This window comes from Solanum pennellii, chromosome 9 (assembly GCF_001406875.1).
Source record: "Solanum pennellii chromosome 9, SPENNV200".
Taxonomy (NCBI): Eukaryota; Viridiplantae; Streptophyta; class Magnoliopsida; order Solanales; family Solanaceae; genus Solanum; species Solanum pennellii.
This window is the reverse complement of record NC_028645.1, coordinates 73,433,626-73,443,186: the sequence shown is the minus strand read 5'-3', so window position 1 is coordinate 73,443,186 and position 9,561 is coordinate 73,433,626. Positions and strand designations below refer to the sequence as shown.

At 35.4% G+C, this 9,561-nt stretch overlaps 1 pseudogene; it reads right to left on the bottom strand.

The window, feature by feature from the left end:
* Window positions 1–8,407: 8,407 nt before the first annotated feature.
* Window positions 8,408–9,561, bottom strand: LOC114074071 (annotated as a pseudogene).

Genomic DNA, 9,561 nt, shown 5'->3' with positions numbered 1-9,561 from the left:
TATATATATATATATATATATATATATTAAATATGAATATTTTTATTACATAATGGTGGAATATGAATTTCAACAACTACACTTAAATTTTTTAGTTATGACATAATAATTACAATTGATTAGATTAAATTCAATTAGAGTAAAAGACAAACTAATGTAGGAAACTCTTTCAATTCGATGACTCTTTGTATTTTAAATCAAAATAAAATTAATGTATCATGATTCAATGTAGGGGTGTGCATTCGGCTTTTCGATTCGATTTTATACTAAACGGTTTGGAATTTTGATTTTTGGTTTTGAAAAAGTGCAACCCAATATGAACCAAAATGTATTTGGTTTGGTTTGATTTTTCTCTTTTGGTTCGGATTTTTTTGGTTTGTTGATCAGTTATGTCAATAATTAGAAACATATATATATATATATNCCAAAAAACTAAACAAAGTAAATTATAAATCCAAAACCAAACCAAGAATTCAAAAAAACATCCAAATTAGAATTTGGTTCGGTTTTTTCGGTTTAATCCAAATAATGCACACCCCTAATTCAATGTGCTCCATTAATAAATTTTGGTTGGTGAAAAGACAGTCAAATATCACTATAAATATCTGTAAATTGCTCCCTAGATTATCATATTTTTTTATTTTCTATCATCTACTATTTTCTTTTCTTCTTCATAGATGATGATATAGATACATGTCGTGAAAAAGATAACTTAGGAGAAGAACATATTGATCTGAAATTAAAAAGAGAAGTTCTCTTACAATATAGTTCAAGTGTTAAACTTTGAACGAAATATAAGATATGACATATATATTGATTTAGATTATTTTATGTTAGCTTATGATTTTAGGTTTTTCTTTTCCATTTTGTAGTTAATGTATGGTTGTCTAAAATAAATTTGATATGCAACCCATATTTTTATGTAATTCTGTATCGTAGTGCATTGTTATGGATTTTAATTCTATATTTTTTTGTTATTATTCTTTTAAGTGCTACTTAATTGACAACTTTTATTAATACATGACGAGTTTGATAATACTTGAATAGTTTATGCAATATGTTTTTATTTAACTACAAATAATTTAAGTAAAGATTGCTAAAAAATTATTACTTTGAATGAAAGATTTTGTTTGTATTACTTTATTGTCTATCTAACATATTTTGATCATATTCATAACCTTCAAATGTTTAATTTAAAACTTTAAGATGTGTCTTGATATTCCTCTATCTTTATCTATATAAATTCGTCTTTCTTATTTCATGAAACTCACATCCAATATTATCCATTTCATTTAAGGTTAAAGTAGTGAAACCATCAACATAAAGTATATGATATATCTACCTTAATATGATTTTATCACTTTATAAAAATGAAGTAATTTTTTTATTTGAATCATGTTTTAGTTTGACTTGATGGAGAAGACATTTAAATTTTGATTGAATATGAGAGAAGGTGTCGAGAAAACCTCAGAAAATTATATACAGATTTTGTATTCTTTTTCATTTGTATATTGTTATGAACTTATGATTAAAGTGTTAAAATGAATGTGTATGTTATTTTTTTCTTTTATGTTTATTTTTATATATTTTCTCTCTATTAGTCATCTTTACCTTAGTTTTCTATAATAAAAAAAACCATTGTCGTTACATTTATTTGAGATTGTTGCAGTTAAGTATTCATTATACATATGTTTTCATTGAACTTTAATCGTTCTAACGAATTTATATAATATTGCATAAGGCAAACGTGCAAGGCACGTATCCAGAAACTAGTGTATTAAAAGTGAGCAAGTGTAAAAAATATTTATTGATATAAATGATAAATGTTTTCTTAATATAGTATATTTATATAAGTTTTCCAAAAATAAATAAGGACTTTCTTTTACCTGCTTGTCTCTTCATCGTCATTATTTATCACCTTGTCTTCAACACCAAGCAATTTTAGACAATCACCAACACACTAAAAATATATATGATAACTCTTTTCTGATTTATCTTTTTCTTTTTAAAATTTAGGCTAGTTAATCTAATAAAAAGTTACCTTTGTAATGATGAAAACTGCTTAGCTAATTCATAAATAGCACGATGACTACCTTGTTGGTTGAAATGATATACAACTATAATGTCAATTAAAAGTGTTAGATATTCAACTTAACGATGTCAATTCAATTTTACCAACGAGAGTTATGGTGGAGTGGTACGTATTTCTTCATTATTAATTAGATCTCTCAGACTAAAGTCGTCTTTATGAGAAAACGGGTTACCAACAGGGGCGGACCCACACTATACCGTGGGGGTGCACGTGCACCCGGTAACTTTCGAAAAAATCATATGTATATATGTATATCTATTTTGAAAAACTGATAAAAATTAAGATATAGTTAATAGTGCACCCATAAAAAACATAGAAATGCTCTTATGCAATTGGTAGAAAGTTGAGGTACCACCCTCTACACCAGGGTTTGAATCCCACTTAAACCTATTTTTATTTTAAATTTAGCTTAGACCTTATATTTGAGCTGTGTTTATATTGGTGCACCAAAAACCTTCAAATCCTAGGTTCGCCTCTGGTTACCAACAATATCCGACTTTTCAGTGTGAATTCGAATTTAGTCGGAGTTCAATGTGGATATCAAACACTGGGTGAATACTTATCTCAACTTAATTTTTTAAACAAATTAAGAAAATTCAATTGAAAAAGATTTTAAGAGATAATCACGTAAAAATTTAGAGAAAAAATGGGTAAGTTGTTCTTATTTCTACTTTAAGAATGTTTATATTCACTCCGTCCACTTTTAATTGTCATAAATTCCTTTTTTAGAGTCAACTATAAGAACTTAAACTAAGATTTTATGATATATATTTTCATCATATTGATTTGAAAAAGAGTTCAATTTTATAGTACTTTTCGTATAGTTTTTGAATATCTAATTTTTTTTGTTTAAAATATCAAATTAATGTAATCTAATTTAACTTTGAAAATTAATCAAATTGACTTTTGAAAAAAGCAACATGACAATTAAATTGGACCGAGTGAGTAGCATATAAAGTGTCGGCCAACAAGTGGTTACTCAACCACTAGCTCTCTATTTTTCATCCTCTCGATGTAAAAAAGAAAAACCTCACTTTTTAGATGGTAAAAATCACGTCAATTCTCCAACTTCTTAATTCCTATCTTCCTCCCTCCAAAAAGTGAACCAAGGGGGATATTTATAAGAGGAAAATTTTGGATCTATTTTGAGGGAGATCCGTTGGATTGAATTTTAAATTTGAGGGCCTTTAGTAGCGTATTTCTCTCATTTAGGATGATGTAGACTTCTTTGAGATGTAATGTTCTCCGGAAACGTCGAAAAGCACTCTGTTGTGTAGTTATCTGGAAAGAACTTCGTTGACTGTTAGAATATATGATGAATATATTATGATTTATTACCTTTATTAAGTGTATATTTAGTTCCTACTTATAGCTAGGTGTATATTTAGTTTCTTTAATAATAGTCTTGTATTGATTGTATATAAACCATTTGATATCAATGAAATAAGCGAGGGATTAAATTCGTTCATGGTATCAGAGCTCTAGGGAAAAAAAACTTCCGCTTTCTCTTCAAACATCATCGTCCGCCCCTCTCTTCTTCTTCCTCTCTCTTCTATCATCATCATGTCGGACTCAAAATCTTCCTTTCACCCTGCTCTTGCTGTATCCAACATCAAGAAACATGTTCCCGTCACATTTGAGATGGAGAACGTTCAATATTCCACATGGGCGGAACTATTCAAGATTCACGCACGATCCCATCGAGTTCTTGACCGTATTATTCCTCCGGCAAAGGCAAGGAGAAAGTGCCGAAAACAGATGAGGAGAAAGAGTTTTGGTCCACTCTTGATGCGACCGTTTTACAGTGGATTTACGCCACTATATCTCATGATCTTCTCCATACGATTCTTGAGCCAGACACCACTGCTATGGAAACTTAGAATAGATTGCGTGACATATTCCAAGATAACAAAACTCTCGTGCCATCACCCTTGAGTACGATTTCACTCATGTGAACATGGAAGATTTTTCAGGTGTCTCTGCCTATTGTCAACACCTCAAATCTTTGTCAGATCAACTCAAGAATGTAGGCTCTCCAGTCGACAACACTAGTTCTTCAACTATTCTCTGGCCTCACCGAACCTTATAAAGGTGTGGCCACTCTCATTCGCCAATGTGATCCTCTACCACAATTTTATCAGGCCCATTCGATGCTCACTCTTAAAGAGGCTGGCCTTGATAAGAAGGCAGCACAGAGCTCCTCATCATCCATGGTGGCTCGTGATTCGAATGGCTCACATGATGTTGTTGACCATTCGTCTTCACACCGCAATACTAATGGTGGGAAGAGGAACCACTATCGGAACAATAATCGCCGCAACAATAGTGGTCGTTGAAGCAGCAAAGATGGTAGCGGCGGTGGGGTTAAGTCTGGAGGTGGTGGTCAGCTGGGAGGCGGCAACGGCCGTCCCCAGTCGACTCCTGGTCTTCCCCAGTCAACTATACGACAAAAACCAACAGTTGAGCATTCGCCATCCAATTCCCCGTTGTCTGGAGGTCAGTCATGGCCGTGGTTGGCACCTTGGGCTCCCTGGACTATACATCCTTGTCCATATCTATCAAACTCGACCAGGACCAATTATGGACAGCAGTCGAAACAGCAGCCTGGTATACTTGGGCCCAGACCGCAGCAGGCATACACGGCAGCGTCAACTCCGACTGACATTGAAGCTTCCATGCATACTCTCGGCATCACTCCTGCTGATGCGAATTGGTATATGGACACCGATGCCACTTCTCACATGACATCCGCATAAGGTAACCTTACGTCTTATTTTAATATGAGCAATAAACGTGGAAATATAGTTGGTAATGGTTTATCTATTCCAATTCATGGATATGGTCACACTAACTATCTTCGATGTGTCCTCCCTTACAATTAAACAATGTTCTTCATGCCCCTCACCTTGTTAAAATTTGGTGTCGGTTAGAAAAATTTCAACCGATAATTCTGTCTCTGTTGAATTTGATCCGTGTGGATTTTTTGTGAAGGATTTTTGGACGGGGAGACCGGTAATGAGGTGTGAAAGTCGGGGAGAGTTGTATCCCATTACTTCTCCAGTCAATTCTCCATCTGCTTTTTCCGCTTTGGCATCTTTCCTCTGGCATGATCGTTTGGGTCACCCAGGAGCATCTGTTTTGGACTCTCTTAGGAAAAATAAATTGATTAAATATAATCAAGTTAAAAACTCTCGTATTTGTCCTTCTTGTCCTCTGGGAAAACATCTTAAGTTGACTTTTTATCAATCCAGTTCTCATACTTATATGTCATTTGATATTATCCATAGTGATCTTTGGACATCAGATGTTTTGAGCTCATCAGGTCATCGATATTATGTCTTGTTTGTGGAGGATTATTCTAAATTTTTGTGGACATTTCCTTTATCGCAAAAATCACAAACATTTTCCACATTTTTGAGTTTCAAGACATTTGTACGAACCCAATTTGAGCAAGACATAAAAAATATTATTGGCCCATGCTTCCCTTCCTCCTTCCTTTTGGCATCATGCTTTGCAAATGGCGACTTTTCTTCTCAATATTCTTCCTCATAAGCTTTTAAATTACCAATCTCCTCTTTGAGTTTTGTATCAAAAAGATCCGTCGTATTCTCATCTTAGGGTGTTTGGATGTTTATGTTATCCTCTTATTCCCTCTACAACCATAAACAAACTTCAACCCCGGTCGACTCCTTGTGTTTTTTTAGGGTATCCTTCAAATCAACGTGGGTATAATTTTTTTGAGTTGTCATCTAGAAAAATCATCATTAGCCGTCACGTAATATTTGATGATACACACTTTTCCTTTGCAACAACCAGTACTCTTCAAACTCAATCTTATGAGTTTTTAGATGATGGACCATCTCCTTACCTTGTACATCATTCCACTACCTCTTCTAACCTACAAGTTGCACCTGTTCCAGAAAGTGGTTCTGAAGTGCCCAACGGCCGGCACAGCCGTTCCCAGTTGACTCTCCTTCTACTCTCCCATCCAACTCTCTTCCTAGCCCCACTCCAATATCTCCCTCACATCACCCCACGGGTTCGGTTACTCGGAGCCAACATGGAATTTCAAAGCCTAAAAAGTCCTTTAACCTTCTTACATCAACATATAAATCCCCCTACCTCGTACCCCTGTATATGCTATTCATGACCTGAATTGGAAAATGGTTGTGGATGAAGAATATAATGCTCTTATTGAAAATAAGACGTGGGAGTTAGTGCCCCGTCCTTCAAATGTTGATGTAATTCGGTCTATGTGGATTTTTGCTCATAAAAAAGATATGATGGTTCATTTGAGAGGCATAAAGCCCGTATTGTAGGTGATGGTAAAACTCAACAGGTTGGCGTGGATTGTGGTGAGACGTTTAGTCCGGTCGTCAAACCGACGACTATTGCATGGTTCTCAGTTTGGCTCTCTCTAAGGACTGGCAAATCCATCAACTTGACGTCAAAAATGTCTTGCTACATGGGGAACTCAAGGAGACAGTTTACATGTATCCACCTTTGGGGTATCGGGATCCGGATCGTCCTAATCATGTGTGTTTGCTAAAGAAATTTTCTATATGGTCTCAAGCAGGCTCCAAGGGCTTGGTATAAGTGGTTTGCTGACTATGTCCGTACTCTTTGTTTTTATCAAAGTACTTTGGATCATTCGTTGTTTATTTATTGTCGAGGTGCTTCTACGGATTACCTCTTATTGTATCTCGATGATATAATCTTGACTGCTTCCTCGGATAAGCTTCGTCAGTCGATCATCTCTCATCTTAGCTTGGAATTTTCTATGAAGGACTTGGGCCATTTGTTCTATTTTCTTGGCATTGCAGTCACTCATCATGCCGGTGGTTTATTTTTATCACAAAAAAAATATGCTACAGAGATCATTGAAAGAGCAGGCATGTCCTCGTGTAACGCATTTTCTACTCTGGTGGATACAAAACCGAACCTTGGTACTATTACGAGCAAACCATTTGAGAATCCATCTCTTTATATGAGTCTTGCCAGCGCACTTCAATACCTTACGTTCACAAGACCCGATATTACATATGTCGTACAACAGGTATGCTTATTCATGCACCGAGGGAGGAACCCATGCACACACTTAAGCGCATTTTGCGCTACATGCAGGTTACTATGGATTTTGGTCTTCACATGTTTTTGTCCTCCACCTAAACCCTTATTTCGTATACTGATGCTGATTGGGGTGGATTCCCGGACACACGACGTTCAACGTTGGGTTACTGTGTATTTTTGGGTAATAACTTGATCTCTTGGTCCGCTAAACGTCAGGCTACCTTATCCCGTTCTAGTGTAGAGGCAGAATATCGAGGAGTAGCAAATGTGGTTTCTGAGTCATGTTGGTTGCGAAATTTGTTGTTGGAACTTCAGTGTCCTATACAACAGGCTACATTGGTGTATTGTGATGATGTGAGTGCCATATATTTTGCTGGTAATCCGGTTCAGCATCAACGTACTAAGCACATTGAAATGGATATACATTTTGTCCGGGAAAAGGTGGCTCGCGGCCAAGTTCGTGTGTTATATGTCCCCTCGCGTTATCAGATTGCAGACATATTCACCAAGGGTCTTTCTTTGGTGTTATTTGAGGACTTTCGGGACAGTCTTAGCATTCGGCGACCTCCCGCTTCGACTAAGGGGGTGTGTTAGAATATATGATGAATATATTATGATTTATTACCTTTATTAAGTCTATATTTAGTTCCTACTTATAGCTAGGTGTATATTTAGTTTCCTTAATAATAGTCTATTATTGATATTATATAAACCATTTGATATCAATGAAATAGGCAAAGGATTAAATTCTTTCATTGAGCACTCTTTGAAAGAACAATGTAGTTCATTGTGTGGCTTTCTCCAATGCTTGTTGTAGTCTTTTTTTTTTAATTTTCTTCAGGATCTTTTATTTCCCCTTGAATGTCAAGTCAATTAAACATTCTACGGGAGCCGGCCTTTTGAGCCTAACTCACCCAATAAACCAACTCCTACACCCTCCCCCTATCACTTTTTCTCTAGAAAAACCAACAAAGTGAAAATTCAGGTAGTCAACCAACTGAGCTAGATGTTTGCAATGACGATTACAGAATCAAGGTCCAAAGTTACAAGCAAAAACATCAAGAAGATGGAAAATCAATTGTAGAATAACATACCAAATGATGCAAAAATGGACCATTTAGGCCAGAAACTTGCAGCAGGTCAAGAATGACAGATTCACACGACAATTCCATCTTGACAACTGAAACAATAAATCTTAGAAATGAATAAGTGCATTCAATTCGAAATAGAGACAACTTAACTTCATCACCAATCTAATATAAAATAAGGTTTCTCCCCATCTGTAATCCTTTTTGCAAGCTCCTCACTATCGAGTTGCAGCGACTGATTTTTTCCATCAAAAGCTTTTATTTCTTTTAATTGACTATTCCGGCCATGAGAAGTAGAATTACTCGAATTCTTCATAGACATTAAAACAATCAATGAGTGTTTCAATATCCATTGAGAATAAGTTGAGTTTCCCAGGATGACAACTCCATAGCAACGCATCCACAAAAGTTGCGCACTCTATAATTTCATCCATAGCTAGCATATCGAGATTTAAAACATCCACCCATCCAGTAGAATATAAGTTGTGGTCCATTTGCAAATCTGTCGTGTTGATCTTATCATCGTATTCGGATAAACAAAGGCTAACTTCAGACCAAGAGGACGGATTTGATGATAGAAACTTCCTCAACTTACAAAACCATGTCGTATTTGAACTGGAGAAATGAAGAATGATTTTTGAGTTCTTTAATTGGCTTGATTCTCTTGCAATATTAAGTTGAGCCCTGTGTAGTCAAGGGATACCAAATTAGGAGCATCAATGTCACATATCTGGAAATATTGATTATTCAAGACCTTGAGGGAATCCGACTTGATCTTTACAACTTTTGTCCCATCTCAAGGATGAAAGAGACGATCAAGGGACAGCTATTAAGCAGAGTTTGAAGCATGTTTTCGTCTAATCTTACATTAGATAGAGAAATCTTTCTCAAAGAATTACAATTCACAACCCCACTCACAGGCATAAGAGTACAATTGAGCAGAACCAATTCTCTTAATGATTTTGCTAACAAGATTGTTAAAATAAGTTCCGGGTATGATGTAGAGTGAAGTACAAGTTTTTTTACACCATTCTCAAGTGCAATGAAAAGCCACTTATCAACCAGATGGAAAAGTTGGGAAGAATAAGAAAAAACCTTTGTGAATTCAAACTTATCTATAGGGATTTTACCATTCCTATATCTCTCCATGATTGTGTTCACGCCTTCCCAACAAAGAGTGAATTCTAAGTTGGGAAGAGTCAACCAAGCTTGCGATCATGTTTTGGAAAGAATACTCATCTTGGATGCTTCTTTATAATCAATCAAACAGAGTATTTTTTGAATGAGACATTTCGGCAATAAGTAAGCCAT